The sequence below is a fragment of the Arvicanthis niloticus genome, chromosome X, assembly GCF_011762505.2.
Source record: "Arvicanthis niloticus isolate mArvNil1 chromosome X, mArvNil1.pat.X, whole genome shotgun sequence".
NCBI classification, from domain to species: Eukaryota; Metazoa; Chordata; class Mammalia; order Rodentia; family Muridae; genus Arvicanthis; species Arvicanthis niloticus.
The window spans coordinates 16,881,305-16,905,434 of NC_047679.1; the positions used below are offsets into that span (position 1 = coordinate 16,881,305).

General features: G+C 40.8%; 1 protein-coding gene across 2 annotated transcripts in view; it reads left to right on the forward strand.

The window, feature by feature from the left end:
- The first annotated feature begins 610 nt into the window (after positions 1-610).
- Cldn34 (claudin 34) overlaps positions 611-24,130 on the forward strand; it is a 158,688-nt gene continuing 135,168 nt past the window's right edge. The window contains exons 1-3 of one of the 2 annotated variants that reach the window (XM_076918442.1): positions 611-656; positions 1,378-1,560; positions 8,869-8,916. The gene's annotated coding sequence lies outside the window, so the exon portion shown is untranslated. The remainder of the gene's footprint in view (positions 657-1,377; positions 1,561-8,868; positions 8,917-24,130) is intronic. The other variant, XM_076918443.1, reaches the window with a different exon arrangement.

The window sequence follows — 24,130 nt, forward strand, 5'->3', positions numbered from 1 at the left end:
CCCAGTCTGCCTGCTGGCCGCAGCCTTTTGTCCTCAGAAGACACGGTCCCAGCGGGGCCTCTGCCAAGCTTCAAGCAGATGCTCAGGGTCCTGGACTCCTCCCTGGGAACACAGGAGCCATGGCCTGGGAGGGCCCCAGGTTAGGGGCACACTCTCATCCAGGCTAACCCCACTCTCCGGGCCTGGTGAGGATGGAGAAGAGGTGCAGGTCCACAGCCAGAGGCAGCAGCAGAGGTGGTGTTGGGGAGGGGATGGACGCCAGAAAGAGGGGGAGGGGTGGAGGGAGAGAGAGGCTGGCCTGATAGCCGTGTCCCAGGTTTTAGATCCGGGTTGAGAAGGGTGGCTCAGAGCATCCAAGGGGGGTCCTGAAGCGAGACGAAGGTACAGTGGACCTGCTGGAAGGAATTCCTGGCCCGGGAATCACCCCGCTTCACACAAATCCAGATTCCGTGATGCGGGGAACACTTAGCTTGGATAGGGTCTCAGTGAGGACTCCTGGCCCCTTAGCTGGACCCTATGTAGCCTGTTGGTCCTCCCCTCTCCTCGATTTGCACAGTCCCTGCCCGAGGGGCGGGTGGAGGAGGGAGGGAAGCAGGGAGAGCAAGGGAGGGAAGAAGGGAGGCTGAGCAGCCGGGAGACTCCCAGCCACCAGCAAGGTCCTCCCTGGGGCGGGGCGGCTGGGGCTGGGGGAGGGGGCTGGCGAGACCGGGAGAACTTGGCTGCCTGGCTGACTGAATGGGGATGCTTGATGTGGTGGTTGTTCTTGCCAGGACAATAGCTGACTGACAAAATCAGGCTCAGGCCTTTCTGACTTGAGAGAGGCCTGTGTGGAGGTGAGGGGAAGTAGCCAAGAGGTTGCTGAGAAAGCAACTTACTTAGGCTACTCGTGCAGAGAGGGCAGGGCTTGTAAAGGTCTGGGGTCGGGTTTTGGGCAAAGATTCGGTGGATGTTTCTCAAGTTTGGCATGGAAGGCTTGGAAAAGAAGGTAGATAACCTTGTTTAGGATGGGGTTTTATGGGTAGGCTCTGGAAGCTGGCTTAGAGAGAGATGGAGGAGGAGTCAGACACCCAGCTTAGAACTCCTGGTCAGGATATCCCCAATGATACTTCTGCTTTTTCTGGGCCAGGAGGCAGGCATGAACTCATACTTAAGGCTGTGTTCCAGGATAGCATAAAGCGAAAGATGAGAGGAATGTTTGGGGAACAGAAATGGGAAGACCAGGGAATACAATTCTGTTTTGAATTGGTTTAAAGAGGGACCAAATGATGCTGTGGTGGTTCCTCTAGTTTATAGCAGTCAACAATTCCGATTCCCTTGATATAAAAATTGTATTTTATTTGTTTTCTTCCCCCATCTGTTGGTTCATTCATTAAATAGCTTTATGTAGGTCCAGTGCTGGGCTCAGATGAGTTGGGTAAATCAGACTTTCTGTCTGCCCTTATGAAAACCATGATCTGCCACCAACCTGTGGGCCAGGAAGTCATGCATCTGCATCTGGATCCCTCTCGTACCTGAGAAATCTAGATTCCCCCAGGCCTGCTTTCTGGAAATATAAATCTGGTAGGTGGGAGAGGTGTGAAACATTTTTAGAAAACCTTTAGGTGTTTATTTTTATAATCTCTAAATTTGGGCACCATGTTTTGGAAAGGGATAAAATCCTATGGACTGAACATAAATTTGCAGTGGAAATTTGAAAGGCCTTTGGATTGATTTAGAATGGAAATCTTTACCTGAAATCTTGAGATTCACCTAAGGCTGTGTGGCGGGATGATTTTGCAGCTTTAAATTCATGCGCGCGCTCACACACACACACACACACACACACACACACACAACACACACGCAAGAGCTGGATGTCTGTCTTAAGTTGGAAAAAGAGAACACATTAGACTTAAAGGAAGGCAGAAATAGTAGAATAGTAGAGCGCCATGGGCTAGAAAACTGTAACAGAGAAGATTCACGAAACTAAAGGCTCTTTGACAGATCCTCGAGACATCATGTTTCAGGAAACGAGAAAGCATGTCAAAAGGATATGGGTAAGTTAGAACGAGAGACTGTTAGAATTATAATTTTATGCTTGCAATTTTGAAAAATTTGACACAATGGAAAAGTTCTTGGAAGACAAAATTTGCTGACAGTCACAGAAAATATAGACTATCTGAGCAAACATAATTTTTAAACAAACTGAATTTATGCCTTTAAAAGCTTTAGAGAGAGAGGTCTCTAGGAGATACTGCAAGCATGAAAACCTGAGTTCAAAGCTGTAGCAAACCATGTAAAAGCCTGGCATGTCCTATTTCCTGTTCTGGCTTCTGTGTGAATGTACACACCTACAAGCTCTCCAGACCCAGACACTGTCCGATAGTCAAGTCTGCAAAATATTCAGAGAAAACCTCCACTTTATTTTCTAATTTTTACAAATTCCTTAAGGGATTGAAGAAGAATTATTATTGTTCATCAGGCACAAAAGAAAAGTACCCAAATAAACAAACAAACAAAAAACTCATAGCAAACTTAAGTTTCCTAAGAATTTAAAGAAGTTTATTAAAATACTGTACTTTCAAACATTATATCTAATGGGGAAATATTGAATGCTTCCTGTGCTGGCTAGCTGTTATCAATTTGATGCAAACTAGAGTTACCTGGAAACAGGGAACTTCAATTAAGGAATTTTTCTCTCAGTCTTGCCTCCGTGGACCTATCCTGACATCCCTCAGTGATGGACCTGGAAGCGTAAGACAAAATAAACCTGTTCTTCCTCAAGTTTCTCTTGGCCAGAGTTTATTATAGCCACAGAAAAGCAAAGTAGGACACTTCCTAAGATTGGGAACAAGACTAGGTTGCCTACTATAATCATTTTTTTTTATTCAAATAGTACTGGAGGTCTTGGCCAGTGTAAGAAAAAATTATATATATATATATATATATATATATATATATATATATATATATATGGCTCAAGATAGGGGTTAGAGAGATGGCTTAGTGGTTAAGAACACTGACTGTTCTTCCAGAGGACCTGGGTTCAATTTTTAATACCCACATGGTGCCTCTCAACTATTTGTAACTCCAGGTCCAGGGGACCCAACCCTTCATATAGACATAAATAGACAAGACACCAATGCACATAAAATAAAAATAAAAAAAATATAAAAAAGGCTCAAGATAAAAATTTCAGTACAGGGCATGGAATACTTTCCTATGTGTTTTTGGTCAAGGAAGCCCCAGGTGTCTCCAAAATAACACAGACTATTTATTGCTCTTGTCAATGGCTACCCACCATAACTATACAGTAAGGCTCTACCACACACTTTGGTTGCAGGGCATAGAGAAAATCAATCTCAAACTAAATAGATCACTTCTTCCTCCTTTCTGGCTAGCCTTCATAGCGCCAGAAGGAGCTTGGCAGGTAGCCAATGGAGAAAAAGTATCAATGGTCTTACCAAGTGCTGGAACTTGCACACTACAATTATGACCTGCCAGGTAGGAAGTACTCATTGGTGCAAGACTGGCACGACTATTATGGGATAACTAAGCACTTTCTGATTGGACTTGAGGCCTGCTCCATAGAAGGAATTTTCATTCTAAGTACTGTAATTCTGGTCAAAAGCCCATGGCTGGAAGGTTTCCTAGACCCTAGGGTAGAACCTGTTATCGTTAGTTTGTTAAATGGTCATGCTGTCAAATTGATTTCTAAATATGATCATATTCTATTGCACACATATATGGAATTCTCAAAAAAATAAAGAAAAATAAAGGATTTATATACAATAAACATACTAATTTTTTGTATATCAGTTATAGAAAATAAAGCTGTCTGATAAAGAAATATAAAAGAAAGACATGAGAAAATAGGCATGCAAATATTTACAAATATGACCGTGTATAGAAAATTAAAATGTATTTAAAGTTATTAGAATTAGAAAATTTATCAGGGTTATGAGTCAGGGTTAATTAAAAAAAGGTAGGTCTTTCTCTTTTCTAAATGCTGTCAATAATGAATTAGAAAAATGAAGAAGACATTATTAAAAGTTCTTTTATTCTCTGAGAATTTCATACACATATACAATGAAATATGAAATAAGATCTTATGGACCCCCCCCCCCCAACGGTTTTCCTCCAATTCTCCCTGCATCCCACCCAATACTTCTCCCTCCTAACTTCATGTTGTAGTAGTCTAAATGAGAAGTGTTCCAAATAGGCTCAGGTACTTGAGCATTTGGTTCCCCTGTTGGTGGCCCTGTTTTGGGAGATTTGGGTGATACAACCTTGCTGGAGGAGACCTGACGCTGGAGGTGGGCTTTGAGATTAAAAGTCTCTTGCCATTTTCAGTTCTTTATCTCTGTTTCATGCTTGTGATTCAAGGTGTGATCTCTCAGCTTCCTGCTTCTGCCAACCTGTCTGCTACTTGCCATCATACCTCTACCTTATCATTATGGACTCTTGTGTCTCTGGAACCATAAATCATATAAGTTCCTTAAGTTGCCTTTGGTCATGGTGCTTTATCATAATAATAGAAAAGTAACACACATGTTAATATATATATATATATATATATTAATATATATATATATATATATATATATATATGTTATTTGTGTGCAGGGGTGTGGAGTAGTCCACTAGAACATATGAAATATACTAATGGCCACAACTTCAGAGAAGGATTCTCCTTCCTCAGCAGCTATCAACTACCAGTATCTCCCCAGTAAAGAGCTTCTCTCCCATGTATATAGGGATTTTGGCTGCTTTGATCTTGTATAGGTCTTGTGTGGTTAATCACAGCTGGTGTGAGTTCATGAATACATGTCATGTCCAGAAGACAGCATCTCATCTTCCCTGTTCTCTTGCTCTCAGATCCTTTCTGTCTCCTCTTCTATGATGTTCCCTGAGCCTTGGCTGGAGCATAGGAGAGAGGGTGCCTGCACGCATGTAAAGATATCTGATTTAGGGATGAACACTCACTCAGTCTTTCATTCTTAGCACTCACACCAGTTATGCATTTCTGCACTGACTGCAGTCTTCTGACAAAGGTTGAGAGCAGTGTAGGTTTATAGGTGTTTATAAATAAATAAAAATATTTAGAACACAAATTGACAGCATGATGATTAGCAAAATAACAATAAAAGATTCTACCATTGGATCCAAGACTGGTCCAGCCATGGGCTTAACTTTTTTTTTTTATTAGTTTTTTGAGAATTTCCAATTCTTCCTAGATCCACCACTCCTTCCCCATCTACCTAACTTTGTACTCCTTTAAAAAACATCCCTCAAGACCAATGTGTTCTACCCAATTATTCTTGGAATATGTAGTCTTTCCCTAGATCATAGTCACCTAACTAGGGGCAACACTTAGAGAAAACGGTTTCTTCTTCCAGAAGCTAATTAAGTGCCAATCGCTGCATGGCTAGGCATGAGATTTTGTACTGAAATCTAATCTCCATGTTGAGATTTTGTCTTGTTTGGGCTTATACAGGTCTGTGCAAGTTGTTACAACGTTGTGTGTTCATATGTGCAACTGTCCTGCTGTTTCCAGAGACAGTTCCTTGTAGACATCTCCAGTCTCTGGCTCTTACACTCTGCTCCCTCTTCCACAGTGCTCACTGAGCCTTGGGAGGAGAGAGTGAAGTATACATGTTCAATTTAGGACTGATCATTCTACAGTCTTGCACCTTGGCCAGTTGTGGGTCTCTGCTAATCATTATCTACTGGAAATTGAAGCTTCTCAGATGAGGGTTCAGAAATACATTTGTCTATGAGTATAGTGATACAACATTAGGAGTCGTGTTTAATACTATCTCCATTTAGCAGAATAATGGTAAGAGGTTCTCCCATAAGGCCTATGACCTGTCTAGTCACAAGTTATTGGCTTGATTAATGGTCCCAGGTATGGGTTTCATCTGTGGAGTGGGATTTATATCCAATCAGCAATTGGCTGGTCACTCCCATGATGTTGATGTTAGTATTGCACCAATGGGCATGTCTTTTCAGGCCAGTCATTATTGTAGCTGAGTGTGATTGCGGATTACTTTTCTATTCTGGTAGTATACATAGGATCTTCCATCACCATGAAAGCTAGCCAGTAGGGATGAAGCTTCCAGGTCAGTAACACCTTGATTTCTTTATGTTCAATGACTCAAGTATGTGGTGTCTTCAGCAACAGGATCTTACTGTCAAGTTCTGGAGGGTAACCTAGAACAATGGAAATAACCTATATTGTTTGTTTTCCTGGATGAGGAGAGTTTATAAGACCCCATTGGCTAACAACTCTGAAGTGATTCCTGACACTGAACACCTTTCTCTTTTTTTAGTTTGTGTATATGTGTGTTTATTTTTTAATTTTTGTTTAAAAATTATTTTCATACAATGTATTTTGGTCATGTTATTCCCCCTCCCCAGCTTCTATATTATCCCTACCTGCTTAACCACCACACAACTTCATGTGTGCTCTCTCTTTCTCTCTCAAATAAAAAAAACCCACAAAAACAAAAAACAAAAATCAGTAAGAGAAAACTCAAACCAACATAATACAAAACCCTAAACCAAAAAATGCATACAAAAATGGAGTTCATTTTGTGTTGGCCAGTTACTCCTTGGCATGGGGCCTGCCCTGCAGTGTGTTTTATATTTCAGTGACCCTCTGTTGAAGAAAACTGGTTTTCCCTTTCCCAGCATGTATTGACTGCAAATGGCTTTTTGGTTAAGGGTGGGATTTTGTGTCTACTTTTTCTCAGTGCTGAGATTTTTTTTTCCTGGTTTGAACTGTGTAGGTCTGTGCATGCTGTCACAGTCTCTGTGAGCTCATATGTGTATCAGTTCTGTTGTGGCTGTTTCCACCATCCCTGGCTCATATAGTATTTCCTGCTTTTCCTCTCTAGAGATCAATGATCCTTTCGAGGAGGGGTTTGACAAAGACATCCCATTTAGGGCTGAGTGCTCTAAAGTCTCTCTCTGCACATTGCCCTATTATAGATCTTTTTGTTAATTACTATCTACTACAAGAAGAAGCTTCTCTGATGAGGGTTGAGTGATACTGTGTCCCATGACTATAGCAACATGTCATTAGGAGTCATTTGATTGCTTTGTTCCTTTAGCAGAATGAGAGTAGTAGGCTTTCCCCTAGGCACATGACCTGTGTAGTCTTAGGCTACTGGCCACTTATTCAGTGTCAGATATGGGTCCTATCACATGGAATGGGTCTTAAATCCAATTTTTAAAAGTTACTGGCTACTCCTATAACTTTTGTACCACTACTGCACTATCGTATCTTGGAGGCAGATCTATGTTGTAGGCCTTGGGGGTTTTTAGCTGGGTGGAACTGATGAATACTTTTCTTCTCCAGTAGTGTTGAGAGCACCTTCTAGCACTGTGGATACTAATCAGTAGTAGTGAAGCTTCTAGTTAGGCACCAGCTCAATTTCTCCATGTTAAATGACATAAGTAAATGTTTTCTTCACCCATAAGGACTTTCCATCAGGTTATGGAGAGCAATCAATAACCTTGGCAATAGTCAGTGATGGTGGGGAGTGGTGTCTATGGGACCCATTTGGCCAATGACTTAACAAGATATAACCAATTCCTGGTGCTGGAGGTTTTATTTGGTGGCATAAGACATCTAGTTGGGGCATTGTCTCCTCCATTATATGGTGACTCCATTTAAATTCCTCCCATGTATCTATATATCTTAGGAAGTTTCTTCAGTAGTATGTTTCCATATGGTTTCAAGCGGCCTTTAGTGTTAGTTGTCAATCCTCATATTCCTTCCTTCACCCTGCATTCCCACTCCCCTCTCCATTTATTTAATCCTCCTATTTTGGTTTCTTCTTTATCTCTTTATAACACTATATGCTATTTCACTTTCCTTAGGTGATCCCTTACTCCCCTACACCCCTGGTTATTTACTAGATACATAATCTCTGGTTATTTCAAAAGAAGCACACATATAGAAAGCTTAAAAGCTAACATCCACATGTAAGAGAAAAGTTGGCAATATTTGTGGGTTTTTTTTTTTTTTTTTGGTCTGGGTTACATCAGTCAGGATGATTGTTTCTAGTACCATCCATTCACCTGCAAATTTTATAATTTCATTTTTCTTAATAGATGAATAGTATTCTGTTGTGTAAATGTATCACATTTTCATTATCTCTTTATCAGTTGTTGGGTATCTAGGTTGTTTTCAATTTCTGGCTATGATGAGTAGAGTGGCTATGAACATGCATGAGCAATTATCTCTATAGTAGGATGTAGAGTCCTTTGGGTATATGCCCAAGAGTGCTATGGCTGAGCTTGTGGTAGATTGATTTTCAGCTTTTTGAGAAACCTCCACACTCATTTCCATAGTGGCTGTTCCAGTTTGCACTCTCACCACTAATGGAGAAGTGTTTCCTTTTCCCTGCATTCAAACTAGCATGTGCTGTCAATTGTTTTATTGATCTTGGCCATTCTGACTCCGGTAAGATAAAATCACAAAGTAGTTTTAATTTGCATTTCCCTGACAGCAAAGGATGTTGAACATTGCTTTAAGTGTTTCTCAGCCATTTGGGTTTCATGTTTTGAGAACTCTGTGTTTAGTTCTATATCCCATTTTTAAATTGGGTTATTTGTTTTCTTGTTCAGTTTTTTTTAGCCCTTTGTTTACTCTGATATTAACCTTATACCAAAAGGATAACTGGCAAAGATCCTTTCCCATTCTGTAGGCTGCCACATTGGTGGAGTGATAGTGTCCTTCGCTGTACAGAAGCTTTTTAGCTTCATGCAGTCCCATTTGTTAATTGTTGGGCTTAAAAGTTGTGCTATCAATATCCTGTTCAGAAAGACCTTTCCTATGCCATTAACTTGAAGCCTATTCCCTGTTCTCTTTTCTTTCAGGTTCAAGGTATCTGATGTTGAGGTCCTTGATCCATTTGGAGTTGATAAGTATGGATATATTTGGATTCTTCTATATGTAGCCATCTAGTTGGACTAGTATCATTTGTTGAAGATGCTGTCTTTTCTCCACTGTGTACTTTTTGCTTCTTTCTAAATAATCAAGTGTCTGTAGGTGTGTGGAATTATGTCTAGGTCCTCAATTTTATTCCATTTATCAATGTGTCTGTTTTTATGACATTAAAATGCTGTTTTTATTACTGTAGCTCTACAGTTTGAAATCTTAGATGGTGATACATCTAGTAGTTCTTTTATTATTCAGGATTATTTTATCTATCCTATTTTGTTGTGTTTCTGTAAGAAGTTGAAGTTTTTTTCAATGTCTGTGAAGAAATGTGTTGAAATATTAATGAGGATTATATTGAATCTATAGATTGCTTTTGTTAGAATGACCATTTTCACAGTATTAATCCTATTGGTCCATGAGCATGGGAGATCTTTCCATTTTCTGGTATCTTTTCCAATTTCATTCTTCAATGTCTTAAAGTTTTTATATGTAAGTCTTTTACTTGCTTAATTAGAGTTACCCCAAAATATATTATTTTTGAAGCTATTGTGAAAGGCACCATTTTGCTGATTTGTTTCTCAGTGTGTGTTTAATTTGCATGTAGAGAGGTTACTGATTTTTTATGTATTAATTTTGTATCCTACTATTTTTCTGAGAGTGTTTATCAGCTGTAGGAGTTTCCTACTAGAGTCCTTTGGGACATCTATGTGTAAAAGTCTATCATCTGCAACTAAAGATACTTTGACTTCTTCCTTTCCAATTTATATCCCCTTGATCTCTTTCTGCTGTCCAATTGCTCTAAGAGTTCAAGTAGTCTAACTAACAGGCATGGAAAGAGTGGCTATCCTTGGTTTTTCTTTTCTTTTTTTTTTTTTTAATGATTTTGGCAGAAATGCCTTGAGCTGTCCATTTCGGATGATGTTGGCTGTAGGCTTGCTGTAAATTGCCTTTGTTGTGTTGAGGTATGTTCCTTGTATCCTTAGTCTCTCTAAGACTTATCAGAAAGGGATGTTAAAAATTTTGTCAAAGGCCTTTTCTCCATCTCATGCAATGATCATGTGGTTTTTGTTTTTCAGTCTGTTTATAAGGTGGTTTGTTGCAGTAAATCTCCAACCCCAATAAGCCTGTACAAAGAACACACAACTCAGTTATAATATTTATAAGCTGCATGCCTAGATTGGGCAGATCTACCACTACACTACTCTATTCCCCAGCATGAGACCCCTTGCTACTTGTGGCTTCTCCAGACCACGTGGTTCTGCTCCATCTTCCTTCCACTGTGTCTTCCTCCGTCGTCTTCCTCTGTCTCCTGTCTTCTCGTCTGCCTCTCTCCTTCCTCTCTTCCCCTTCTCTAAAACCTCCAGCCCCACCTTTCCCCTCCACTGCCCAATCACAGGCTCCAGCCTTTATTTGATCAGTTAAGATGGGAAGAAGGTTCACATGAAATCACCTGAGTATGTTATTTACTCCTCCTTGGGGCAGTTCCTCTTGAGGAAATAGAATTAACATCAAAATACCAACAGCACCAGGGCAATCCACAACAATGGGTTATATTTATTGACTTATGCATGTTGAATCATCCTTGTATCTTTGGGATAAAGCCAACTTGATGATTGTAGATAATCTTTTTTCCCCTTTTTATTAAAAATAGATTTTTTCCCACATAATATAATGTAATTAAGGTTTTCCCTTCCTCTACTCTTCCCAGTTCCTCCCCACCTCTGCTCCCATCTAGATTCACTCCCTTTTTGTCTCTAATTGGAAAAGACACAGGTTTCTAAGGGATAATAGTAGTATAAAATAAAACAAAATCTAACACATTGAAATTGAACAAAACATACAAACAGTAGGAAAGGAGTCCTGGAGAAGGTACAAGATTCAGGGACACACTTGTTTGTATACCAGGAACCCCATTAAGACACAAAACTGGAAATATATATATATATATATATATATATATATATATATATATTAATGCAAAGGACCTGGTGTAAATTTGTGTGCATGCTGTGTATGCTGCCTCAGTCTCCATGAATTTACATGAGCTTTGATCATGTTGATTCAGAGGGCCTTGTTCTCTTGTCCTCTTGGTGTCCTCCATCCCTACTGGCTCTTACATTCTTTCTGCCTCCTGTTCCATGGGGTTCCCTGAGCTCTGAGGGGAGGGATGGAGACATCCCACTTAGGACTGAGTGTCCCAAGGTCTTTCACTCTCTGTGTAGTATCTCGCTGTGAGTCTCTGTATTTGCTCTCATCTGCTGCAGGAGGAAGGTTCTCTGATGGCTGAGTAAGGCACTGATCTGTGAGTACAGCAGAATGTCATTAGAAGTCATTTTATTGCTACTTTCTCTTAGAGGAACAGTAGTAGTACTTGGTTTTACCCCAGGTAAATATATATATATATATATATATATATATATATATATATATGTCATATATGTACATATTCTAGGAAGCTTCTACTGTATTAGGTTTCCATTCTACCCCCCACAATGGCCCTTAATTTTATGTCTCTCCCTTCTTTATTCCACTCTCTCCTGCCCCTGACAACTTGACCCTCCAATTTCAGCCCTTTTACTTGGTTGGTTAGAGTTACCCCAACAATTTTATATTTGAGGCTATTGTGAAACATGTTATTTTCCTGATTTCTTTCTCAGTCCATTTATTATTTGTATGTAGGAGGGCTACTGATTTTTGTGAGTTAATTTTGTATTTAACCAACCAGCTACCTTGATGTAAGTGTTTATCTTGCTATGAGTCTCCTGATAGATTTTTTGGGGTCACATGTATATTCTCATAGCATCTACCAATAAAGATACTTTGGCTTCTTTCTTTTCTATTTGAATCTCCTTGATTTCCTTCAGGTGGACAAACTTGTCTTGTTCCTGATTTTGACAATTCAAAATTTGAGAATTGCTTTGAGTGCCTCTCCACTTATGTTGATATTGGCTACAAGCTTGCTGTAAATTGCCTGTATTATGTTTATGTGTGTCTCTTGTATTCCTAATCTTTCCAGGACTTTTATTATGAAGGGGTGTTAGATTTTTGTCAAAGACTTTTTCTGTATTTAATTAGATGATAATGTGGGTTTTTTTTCTTTCAGTTTGTTTATATGGTGGGTTATACTGGCAGATTTTTATATGTTGACCATCCCTGCATTTCTAGGATGAAGCCTATGTGATCATGGTGGATGATCTTTGTGATATGTTCTTGGATTCAGTTTGCAAGTATTTTATTGAGTATTTTTGCATCAATTTCCATGAGGAAAATTGGTCTGTAATTCTGTTTTGTTGTTGTTGTTGTTGTTGAGAGTCTTTGTGTGGTTTGGATATCAGGGTGACAGTGGAACTGTTCCTTCTGTTTCTATTTTGAAGAGTATTGGTATTAGCTCTTCTCTGAAAGTCTGGTAGAATTCTGTGCTAAAACTGTCTGGCCCTTGGCTTTTATTTTTTTAATTGGGAGACATTTAATGACTGCTTCTAATTCCTTTAGTGGTTATAGTTCTATTTAAATTGTTTATTTGCTCTTGATTTAACTTTGGTAAGTGGTATTCAGCAAGAAAATTGTCTATTTATTTTATATTTTCCAATTTAATGGAGTAAAGATTTTTGAAGTAAGAACTAATAATTCTTTAGATTTCCTCCGTGTCTGTTGTTATACCCCCCCTTTTAATTTCTGATTTTGAATTTGGATATTCTCTTTCAGTATTCTAGTTACTTTGGATAAGGGGATGTCTATCTTGTTGATTTTCTCAAAGAATCAACTCTTTGTTTCATTGATTGTATTATTCTCTTTGTTTCTATTTTGTTGATTTCAGCTCTCTATTTGATTCTTTCTTGCAGTCTACTCTTGGGTATTTTTTTAAAAAAATTTTTCTAGAACGTTCATGTGTGCTATTAAGTTACTAGTATGAGATCTCACTAATTTCTTTATGAAGGTACTTAGTACCATGAACTTTCCTCTTAGCAATGCTTTCGCTGTGTCCCATAAGTTTTGGGTGTTGTGCCTTCATTTTCCACTGAATTCTAGGAAGTCTTTAATTTCTTTATGTCTGCCCTGACCCAGTAGTCATTCAGTAGAGAGTTGTTCAGTTTCCATGAGTTTGTAGATTTTCTGTTGTTTTTGTTGTTGAAATCCAGCTTTAGTCTGTTGTTGTCTGACAGGATACAGAGGGTTATTTTAATTTTCTTGTCTCTGTTGAGACTTGCTTTGTGACCGAGTATATGGTTGATTTTGCAGAAGATGTTGGGAAGAAGGTATATTATTTTGTGTTTGGGTTAAATATTCTGTAGATATCTGTTAAGACCTTTTGAATCATAACCTCTGTTAGTTTCATTATATCTGTTTAGTTTTTGTCTGGATGACCTGTCAATTAGTGAGAATGGGGTGTTGAAGTCTCCTACTATTAATGTGTGGGGTTCAATGTGTGATCTAAGCTTTAGTAATGTCTTTTTTACAAATGTGGGTACCCTTGCATTTAGTGCATATATGTTCAGAATTGAGATGTCATCTTGGTGGATTTTTCCTTTAATGAGTATGAAGTGTCCTTTCTGGTCTTTTTTGATTAATTTTTGTTGGAAGTCTATTTTGTTAGATATTAGAATGGCTACAGCAGCTTTATTCTTGGGTCCATTTGCTGGCCTCTAGTCAACTGGATTTGGGGTGATTTTAGGTCTAGGTACCAATTTCTGAGTTTATCTTTGATGGATGGCTGTTTTCTTCTCAGGTTTCTGCTTCCTCTCTGGTCTTCTGGTTCTCTGTAGCCTAGGTTTCTGTCAAGTCTGTCAGTCTGTGTGGTCTCTGGTAGAGCAGGGAGCCTTTGCCCTAGTTGGAGGCTGGGGCAAGGGAGGCAATTAAGAGGGTATAGGACTGGGGATAAGTTGGGGGGTCACCAAGATAGTGAAAGAGTTGGGGAGTTTGGTGGGAGTGGAGCCTACATGGACTTCTCCCCGTCTGTGTAGTCTCTGGTAGAGTGGTGAGTCTCTGCCCCAGCTGTAAGCTGTGGCACAGCAAGCAGTAGGGCACAGGACTGGGGATAAGGTAGGGTAACACCGAGATAATGAGAGAGTGTGGAAGTTGACAGGTGAGCAGCCTACCTGGACTTATCCCAGTTTGCTCCCCCCCCCTCAAGATTTAACATTTTTTTTGGCTTACCTATTTATTTCTTCTACCTTGTCTTCAAGGCATAAAATTCTCTCTTCTGTGTCTTATAATCTGTTGCTGAGGCTTACCTCTGAGTTTTTTATTTGACATCCTGAATTTATCATTTCCAGCTTTATTTCAGATTGGCTTTATTTCTTTAGTGCTTTATTTATTTGTTAAATTCTACCTTGATGTCTTGATATGTTTTTGTTATTTTATTCAATATTTTTGTCTTTCCTGTCTTCATTAAGGCATTTCTTCACATTCTTTTCAAGTTCCTAGGACATATTCATAATTGCTATTTTAAAGTCTTTGTCTTGTATTTCAGCTAAATTGCTGCTCTTAAGGCCGACTGCAATAGTGTTGCCTTCTGGAGGCGGCATATTGTCTTGGCTGTTTATGTTTCTGTACTGAATCTAGGCATCTGGAATTTATGATGCTTGAGGTGTTCCTTAGTTACATATCTGGCCTCGTCTCTGTTGAGTGGGTGTTCTGTTCTTTTGTTGCTGTTGCTTACTTCGGATCTTTGCCAAGTATATTGGCTGTGGATTCCTGGTCAAGAATGTTTCTGTGGGTTGGCAAGTGACATAAAGAAATGAGGGTGGGCTAGGAAGAACTGCCGAGAAGGAGAGTGAGAGAGAGCAGGGGAGACCCTGGGTTCACACCAAGAGGCAAAGTCCACCCGGGAATAAAGATGAGTGGTGGGGGGCGGGGAAGGGGAAGGGCTCCTGAAATCAGACTGCCGCAGGACTGAGAGTATTTCTGGAGATATGGGAATGCATGACAAGAAGGATAGTGTTGCCTTCCTGAGGTCCAGTCCACTGAGGCCACTGAGAGTCCCTGGTAGAAAGTGGTTTTTGTGGGTTGGTGGGTGAGTCAAAAGAATAGAATTGAGCTAGAAGGGAAGGCTGAGAGGGCAACAGAAAATAGCTAGAAGAACCCTGGGTCTGCACCAAGAGGTAGAGTCCCCAGGGAATGGAGGTGAGGTATGAAGGACTCCTGCAGGCATACGGCAGCAGGGCTAAGAGTAAACCAGGAAACCAGAATGAAAGAGCTCTTCTTCTTCTTCTTCTTTTTTTAAATTTTAATTTAAAAAAATTTAAACTTATTTACTTTACATCCCCCTCACTGTTCCCCTCCTAGTCACCCCTCCCACAATCCTTCTCCTCTCCCCCCTCCTCTTCTCTACCAACCAAAGAACATACATGGGCTGGACCTAGCCTTCCTGCACATATGTAGCAGATGTGCAGCTTGGCCTTTATGTGGGTCCTGGACAATTGGAGTGAGGGCTTCAGTTGTTGTCTGTCCATGGGATATGTTTTTCTAGCTGGGCTGCCTTGTCTGACCTCAATGGGAGAGGAAGCACCTAGCCTCTTTTATTTAATTCACACACACACACACACACACACACACACACACACACACACACACACAGAGAGAGAGAGAGAGAGAGAGAGAGAGAGAGAGAGAGAGAGAGAGACATAGACACACACACTGTTGAGTCTGTTTAGTGTTACCTGTATGTATGTTTCAGGGATGAGAACTTGGTATTGGATAACCAATTAGGGCTCTGCAGGGTGGGGAGCAAGCCTGAGACAGAAGAACCCCACCTAGGACTGTGGGCCCTAGGTTTGAGCAAGCCCAAGACAGATGATCCTTTCATGGGGCCACTCGGGTGGGCTCTGTTGAGGAGCAGACTTGAGATGATGACTAGAGCTGCTCCATGGGGCCCAGACAGGGAGCTAGCCTGAGGTGGTTTCCAGCCTGAGATCATACCTGAGATGTCCTCCTGCCTGGTGCCATAATGCACAAGCTGGGCATATCATTTCTGAGACGAACCCAGACACTCAGAGACTCTGGGTACCACTAAGAGGAGCAAGTAAGTGGTGGGGAAATGGAAGAGAGAGGAAAACAGAAGGATGTGGGCACAATGAAGAGAGGCAGAACTGGAGATTCAAAGATAGTGAACAACAGCCTGATGTGAGTAGCTGGAGAAGCCACTCAAGACCACAGTGGGGTCCTGGCCTGTGCTGCCACTGGGGATCACATCTGGGTCTGTGGCCCTGCAGCAGCAGGGGTGGGTTAGGTGGCCATCTTCAGTCTGGGCTGCTGTCTGGGGACATGTCAATGTCTGAGGGTGAGGCCCCAGCACTCACCTGGACATTGTGGGAACTATTGCCCTAGGAGTGTGAGATCAGGAGAGTTGACCCCACCCCTAGCCAGCTGCAGTACTTAGGAGAGCCAGCCTGCACATTGCAGGAGTTGTAGTGTGGGAGAGCTGGCCTTACCACTCATCTCCCATATAATGGCATGAATGAGGGGAAAATATCCTTTCCCCAACTCACCCCTCATCCCCTGTGGCAGGTGGAAGATCTGACTCTGGGCTCATGAGAGCACGAGAACTGTACGTGCTTTTCATCAACACTTGGGAGAGTGGGCCCTGAACCTTGCCTGGAAAGAACAGTAGATCTCATCCTGGTAGAGGGATGCAGGTAATCCGGCCCTGAGGGTGTGAGTATAAGAGAGATGGCTCTGCTACTTATCTGCTGTGCCTTGACATGGATGAGGGAGAAATGCCCCGGTCTTCCCCTTGTCACCTATGACAGGCAGGAGAGCTGGCCCTGAGATCATCAGGTCCTGCTCCTCACCTACTGCAACTCTCCCCAGTAGCATAGTACAGCTGGTTCTAGATGTAGGGGTTGTGGATGAGCCAGCCTCAATGGCATGAGTGCAGGAGAGCTGGCCCTGCCTCTTATCTGCTGTGCAGTGGCATTGGTGAGGCATTGGCCAGTGGATTGGCAAGATGCCCTCCGCTTTCTTTTGCCACCTGTTGCAGGTGGGAGAGCTGGCCCTGATAGGGTCATGAGAGCAAGAGAGCTGCCCCTCACTTTCTGCAGCACTTGGGAGAGCAGGTCCTGCATGTCACTTGGGTAGCATAATCAAGCTGTCCCTGGACATGGGGGTTTCAGGTGAGTCAGTCACAAGGGAGTGAGGGCAGGAGAGCCGGCCCTGCCTCTTGTCTGCTGGGAGGTGGTGCTGATGAGGGAAAGATGCCCTCCTCCCTTTTGCCATCCATCACTACCTATGACAAATGGGAGAGCTGCCCCTGGGATAATGAGAATGGGAGAACTAGCCATATCCCTCACCAGCTGCAACACTTGGGAGAGCAGGCCTTTCACCTTGCTTGGGCAGCAGGTAGTGCAGGCCCTGGGTTGCTGAGATTGCGGGTGAATAGGCTCCAAGAGTGGGAGAGCAGGAGAGCTGGTGGGCTGACCAGGTCAGATACCTCTCAGGGCCAGATCCAGGGCTTTGAATTGGCCCACCCCAATCTACCCCATTGATGAAGCTGGAATGCATGAAGGGGGTTGTTCCTACAGATCCCAAACTACAGAATTTCCATGACCCACAGAACCCACTGAGCTTCCAGTATTGATACAGTAGCAGAAGCCAAAGCACTCATACAAGACTCATTGCAATGAGCATTTGCAAGCAATGAAGTATAGACAAAGGGTGTACGTGGGACACACTGTGACACACTACAGCTTCCACGATGAGATTTTCCTATGTTTGTGGGAGGTTGCAAGGGTGGAGGGCAGGTTCAAGGAGAGCGGAAGATGAGTGGGCTTGGGTTGCATGATGTGAAAGTCACAAAAAACCAATACAAAGTTGAAAAAAAGATTGCTGCATTTTCCTTTACCTAAGGTTTGCAAAATTTCACATATGAGTCTTATATATCTTGGTAAGCTAAATTATGTAGGCATCACTACATATCACATGGCTTTCGTGCTTACAGTAAATGATATTAGTTTTAATTTAAATTTTAACTGTCTGTGGCTCAGATAGAGAAATAGATCTAACTTTTCCCATAAGTACCTTATACTGTGGTAGTTATCAGCTCATGTGGTTTTTGTTATTTCTACAGAATCACATCTTTTATGTAAACAAAAGCTGTTTTGATTTTTCTTGTGAGCAGTCTGTAAAACGTTGAATAGGTGTGGTAAAAGCACACATCCTTGCCTTGTCCTCAATCTGAAGATAGAAGATATTTACTTTCAGTTTTACCATTTTTTTTTTTAAAAATTAGCATACAAAGTAGTGGGTTTCAGTAGGGCACTTTTACACATACTTTCCTCACTCCCTCACTCCCATCTCTCTGTCCCTCATGCTGCTCCTGTCCTCCCATTAGCCCCTTTCTGCATTCATGTCACATGTATCTCTTACTTTCTTCCCCCCAACTCTTCTTTAAAACTCTTCCCCTGCCCCCCCCCCCGCCTTTATGGTTTTTTCTAGTTTCATGACCTAGTTTCATGCAAAGATGAGTATCTTTGCAAGCTATACTTCAAATAGGCAGTTGATATCTAGAATATATAAAAGAACTGTAAACATTAACCAACCCCAAACCGGAATAGTCTAGCCAATAAATGAGCTATTAATGGAACGGCTTGCAAATGGAGAAACACAAATGGCTAGTAAACATTTTTTTAAAAAAAGTGTTCACCTTCCTCAGCCATCAGGGAATTGCAAATTAAACGTAACTGTGAGATGTCTTCTCACCCTAGTCAGAATGGCTAGCACTCAATCTTTTATAATTAAAGATTATGTTAACTTTAGATATTTTGTAGATTACATTTACTAGTATAAAAATGTTTTTTCCTAGCTTGCTGGTAGTTATAGACCATGTTGAATTTTATCAATTTTTTTATTTTTTGTTTTCTTGAGATAGGGTTTCTCTGTGTAGGCCTGGCTATCCTAGAACCTGCTTTGTAAACCAGGCTGCCCTCGAACTCACAGAGATCTGTCAAATGTATTCACTGAGATGCTCGTTTTTATAAGTCTGTGAAGCACAGAGAATAATTTCAAAATGTTCAGTCCACTTACAACTTACAAACCATGGTATAAATCCCACGAGGATATAAAATTTAACCTTAAATTTTTATCTATCTATCTATCTATCTATCTATCTATCTATCTATCTATCTATCTATCCATCCATCTATCTATCTATCTATCCATGTACTTATCTTTCTCTTCAAGACAGGGTTTCTCTGTGTAGTCCTGCCTGTCTTGGAACTCTTTCTGTGGACCAAGCCGTCCTCGAACTCACCTGCCTCTGCCTTCCAAGTGCTGGGATTAAAGGCATACCCCACCACCTCTTGGCCTTTCCTTATTATTATTATTTGCTGCTAACAAACTGCTAACATTTTATTTTGGATTATCATGTCAGTGCTCATAAGTCATATTGGTCTATAATTTTATTTTCTTAAAACGTTATATACTGGGTGTCATAAGGTAATACTGACTCTCTGATGTTTTGGGAAGGTTTGCCTTTTTAGTTAGCTGGGAGGTTTGTATATAGTTGGGATTATTTCTTTCATACATGTTTGATACTTTTTTAAACACTTGAATTCAATCTCTTCAATAAATATAGACTATTGATGTCTATTTTTTCCTGACTGAGGTTTGCAAGTTATTACTTTCCAAGGAATTTTCCCATTTCCTCTAAGTATCATTTTCTGGATAATATTTTATATATTTTATATGATACCTTCTTATGATTAATTTAATAGCTGAAGAATCTGTACTTTTGGGATTACTGATACTGTCTCTCTCTCTCTCTCTCTCTCTCTCTCTCTCTCTCTTTCTCTCTCTCTCTCTCTCTCACACACACACACACACCTGACACTGTTAAATGAACTGATCTTTTAGAATAACTTACTTTTGATTTTATTGTTTTATCCTATCAATTTTTGTCATTTCTGTTTAGATGGTTATCTGAAAAATACTTATTTTTTGTTCTTATGCTTCTCTTGGATTTATTCTGATTTTTTTCTAGATTTAAATTTTTACTTGTTTTTTGTTTTTGTTTGCTTTTTCATAATCTGCTATCTAGGCTAGGCAGGCTTAAAATTCACTATGTTGCCCAGGATAGACTGAAATTCATAGTCCTCTTCTTTCATCCTCCTAAGTTCTAGGGTTATAGATGAGGCTCATTGTTTTCTACTGTCTAAACGAGGAACCTTAGCTAATTGTTTGGAGGCCATTGTTTTATAATCATCATAAGCATTTAATGACAGAAATTCCTTCTCTACACTGATTTTTATTTAACTTCAGAAATTCTCATACATTGTTTTTATTTTCTAACACTTGTAAAATATTCCTTTGATCCTAGCATTATTTTTTAAAAAATATTTAATATGAACATATTTTGTAATTTTTCAGGTGTCTTTGACTAATTTCTGTTTTAATTATTTGTGGTCAGAGAACTTATGGTTCTGGTCCTCTGATCTTGTTGAGATTGACTTTATGGCCCACCTCATGGTCTATATTGGTGAGCATTTTTATTTTTATAATAGAAGAATGTACATTCTGTTATTAATATACAAATAATAATTATTTCAAAATCCAGTGTTTATATAATTTTTTAATTGATTACTTGTGAATTTCACATCATATACCCTAGTCCCACTCATCTCCCCATATATCTGCCCTCTGCCCTTACAACCTTCCCCCAAAAGAAAACAAATGAACAAATAAAAATCTCACAATGGAAGCTGCAGTGTGTCATGGTGGTTCATGCAGTGTACCCTTTTGCCCAAACAGCTTTTCTTGCAAATGTCCATTGCAGTGAGTATTTTATCTGGTTTAAGGACTCTGGCTTCTGCTAAACTATCAATACTGAATCATCTGTAGGACTTGTCTGGGATATCCTGTTGTTGCCCTGTGTCATGGAGATCTTGCAGCTTTGGTTCTGGAGGACCAGCCCCTTCACATTCTCCAACAGTTCGTAGATGGGGTAGATGTTGGAATGGGCCAACTCAAAGCCTTGGGTCGTAGTTGAGTTGGCCAGTTTGACAGTTCCCCCCTCACCTCTCCTGCTCACTCCATCTGGGCCAGCTCTCATGCACTCAGACCACCTGGGCCAGCTCTCCAGCAATGCCCAGGCATTGGTCATCTCTTCCACATGCCACAGGCAGTGATGAAGCATCAAGCAGTTTCTACCTTGTTCCTATTCTCAGGACTATCTCAACTGCAACCCCCTCTCCGTAACCAGGGCCAGCTCTGGTTGTTTCCTGGGTGAGGTGCAGGGCAGCTGGTGAGGGGAAAGGGCAAGTTCTGCACAGACTACAGACATCAACATAACCCTAGGTGTCAACCAAGACCAGGGACATCCACATGGCCTTTGGTGGTAACATGGACCACCGACATCGACACAAAACCCTGATGCTCCAGGGCTACAGACCCAGACATGGCCCAAGACCTCACTATAGCCTCAAGTAGCATTGCTGGCTACTCACATTAGGCTGTTCCTCTCTAAGCTTGCATCTCCAGTTCTGCCTCTCTTCATTGTGCATACCATTCTGCTTCCTTTTCTCTTCTATCTCTCCACCACTTACTTGTTTACCTTAGTGGCCACCCCTAGGTCTCTAGGTGTCTTCTAAGTGGCAGCCAGCAGGGCTTGTCTCTGCTGTGCCCTACTTAGATCACCAGGCTGGGCAAGTCTTTTATATATTTCTTGATTGTTTTTTTCTTTTTTGTCTTCTTGTCATGGAAGAATGTTGGTGTTTTCAAATATATAACTGTGGAATTGTTTGTCCCTCCCTTCTGTTCTATCAGTTTTTAGCTCTTGTATTTGGAAGTTACACATATATTCATTCATTTTCATTTTATTTTTATTCAGATCAATTCATTTTTATAGTATCCATACAAGCATATTTTGTATGTTGATCATGTTCATCTCTATAACATCCTGCTTCCCCCCTTTCCTCATGCTTCCCCACTGCCTGATCATCTCCTCTGTCTCCCTAGACAGTTTTACTTCTACTTTCATGTCACACATGTACAAATGATTTTACTTATCTATATAAATTCAATCTATGAACCACAAATGAGAGAAAGAACACAATCTTCATCTTTCTGAGACTGGTTTGATTTACTTAATACAACTATATACAGTTGGATTCATTTTTCTATAAATAATGTAACATTTCTTGGGTTTTGAGATACTGTCTCACTAGGTAGCCCTGGCTGTCCTAGAACTCACATTGTAGACTAGGTTGGCCTTGAACTCAGAGATCTGCCTGCCTCTGCCTCCTGAGTGCTGTGATTAAAGGCATGTGCCATCACACAAGCTTATAACTTTGTTCTTGATGAATGGATCATCATTACCATCTACATTAATTACAGTTCTACAGTCTATTTTGATAGTAATTTAGTCCTGTGTGCTTGTTTGAATGAGAATGACCTCCATAGGTTTGTGCATTTGAGTGCTTGGGCCCCCATTTGGTGGAAGTGTTTGGGAAGGATTAGGAGGTATATAGCCTTGTTAGAGGAAGTGTGTCATTGGAGGTGAGCTTTGGGATTTCAAAAGCCCATGTCATCCCAGTTAGCTCTCTCTCCACCTCATATCTGTGGATCAGATGTAAACTCTCAGCTATTGCTCCAGAATCATACCTGTCTGCTTGCTACCATGATGATCATGAACTAACCTGCCAAAACTGTAAGTAAGCCTCTAATTAATTGGTTTCTCTTGTAAGACAGTCACTTACTTATTGTGTATACATTTTGTGGGCATGTAGGTACATACCTGTGGATGTTACAACTTTTGGGAGAGCAGGAAGTTATTCAAGTGCCTGAGTCAGGGTCCTGAGGTTGAGCTTAACTCAATGGAGACAGCAGATTTTCAGTATGTCTTCCCTAATTCTCATTCTCCCCTTCTTCTACCTGTACCTCTGTTTCACCTAGTCTTGCTCTATGTCCTACTCAGGAGGCTAGCAATCCCTCACTGTGGCTGTCTATCTGGCATATATCTCCATTTGTGTGTATCTCTAAGGAATCATGTTTGACTTCTTTCATGGTCTGTACAGAGACATTTTGGACACATCTGGAGGTCCTTGCTGCAGGTTGCTGGAGGCTTGAGGTTTCTGGGAACCTGGGAGTCACATGTGAGGTTTTTGAGGAATGGAGGGCTTTTGCCCAGAGTAAGAGAATTCTGGGATGTTTAAGAGTTTCTGTTCCAACAGAGAAATTATGTGATCTGTATTATGCACTTGGTCTAGAAGTACTCACATTATCACACTGTGTTGTGATTGTGCAGTTCAGAAATGAGCATTGAGCATTCTTGAGGGGTTTTATGGGAAATACAACACCGTTAAACCTATGAGATCAAAGGATCTGATGCTTGGTGGATTTTGTATCCAACATGTGACTTCTATGACTATACACACACACACACACACACACACACACACACACACACACATATATATATGGCAAAGGGGTCTACTACTATATTTGTGCTGTAAACTTTTGGCTTCTCCAGGCATTGGTGGTGCATGACTTTAATCTCAGTACTCAGAAGGCAGAGACAGATGGGTCTCTCTGAGTTCAAGGCCAGCCTGGTCACAGAGACAGTTTCAGGACAGCTAGGACTATAAAGAGAAACCCTGTCTTGAACCTGTCTCCTACTCTTTATTCAATCCCCCAAACCCCAAGAGCTTTGGGCTTCAAAGAAACTTGTGCATCATACTCTGAGGTCTCTGAGATATTTGTTGCAGAAAAGAACCTTGTCCTTGGGACCTGTCCTTTTGGTTGTTTTACGTTTCTATCTCCCAATGTGTGGGCATCATGGTTTTTCACATCATGGATGTCTGTGACAAGGATATGAGATATTTGGGCTATGTAAGTATCCGAATCACAAGTTAGGAATTTGCAAAAACACATGTAGGCTAGTAATTTGTAATTTGATGTCCCTAGGTCAGTTGGTCTTTCCTCCCTCCTTCCCTCCCTCCCTCCTTCCCTCCCCCCTCCCTCCTTTCTCTCTCTCTCTCTTTCTTTCTTTCTTTCTTTCTTTCTTTCTTTCTTTCTTTCTTTCTTTCTTCTTTCAGTTTTGTGAGCCATTCAATATTGCATGTCTAAAGTTTGGAGGCTAGGCTGCAGAGATGGCCCAACTGGTAAAAGTATTTACTAAATGAATATTATGATCCAGATTCAATCCCCAGAAATCACTTAAAGGTGAAAAAAGAGAACTGACTTTACAAAATAGACTTGTTTACCCAC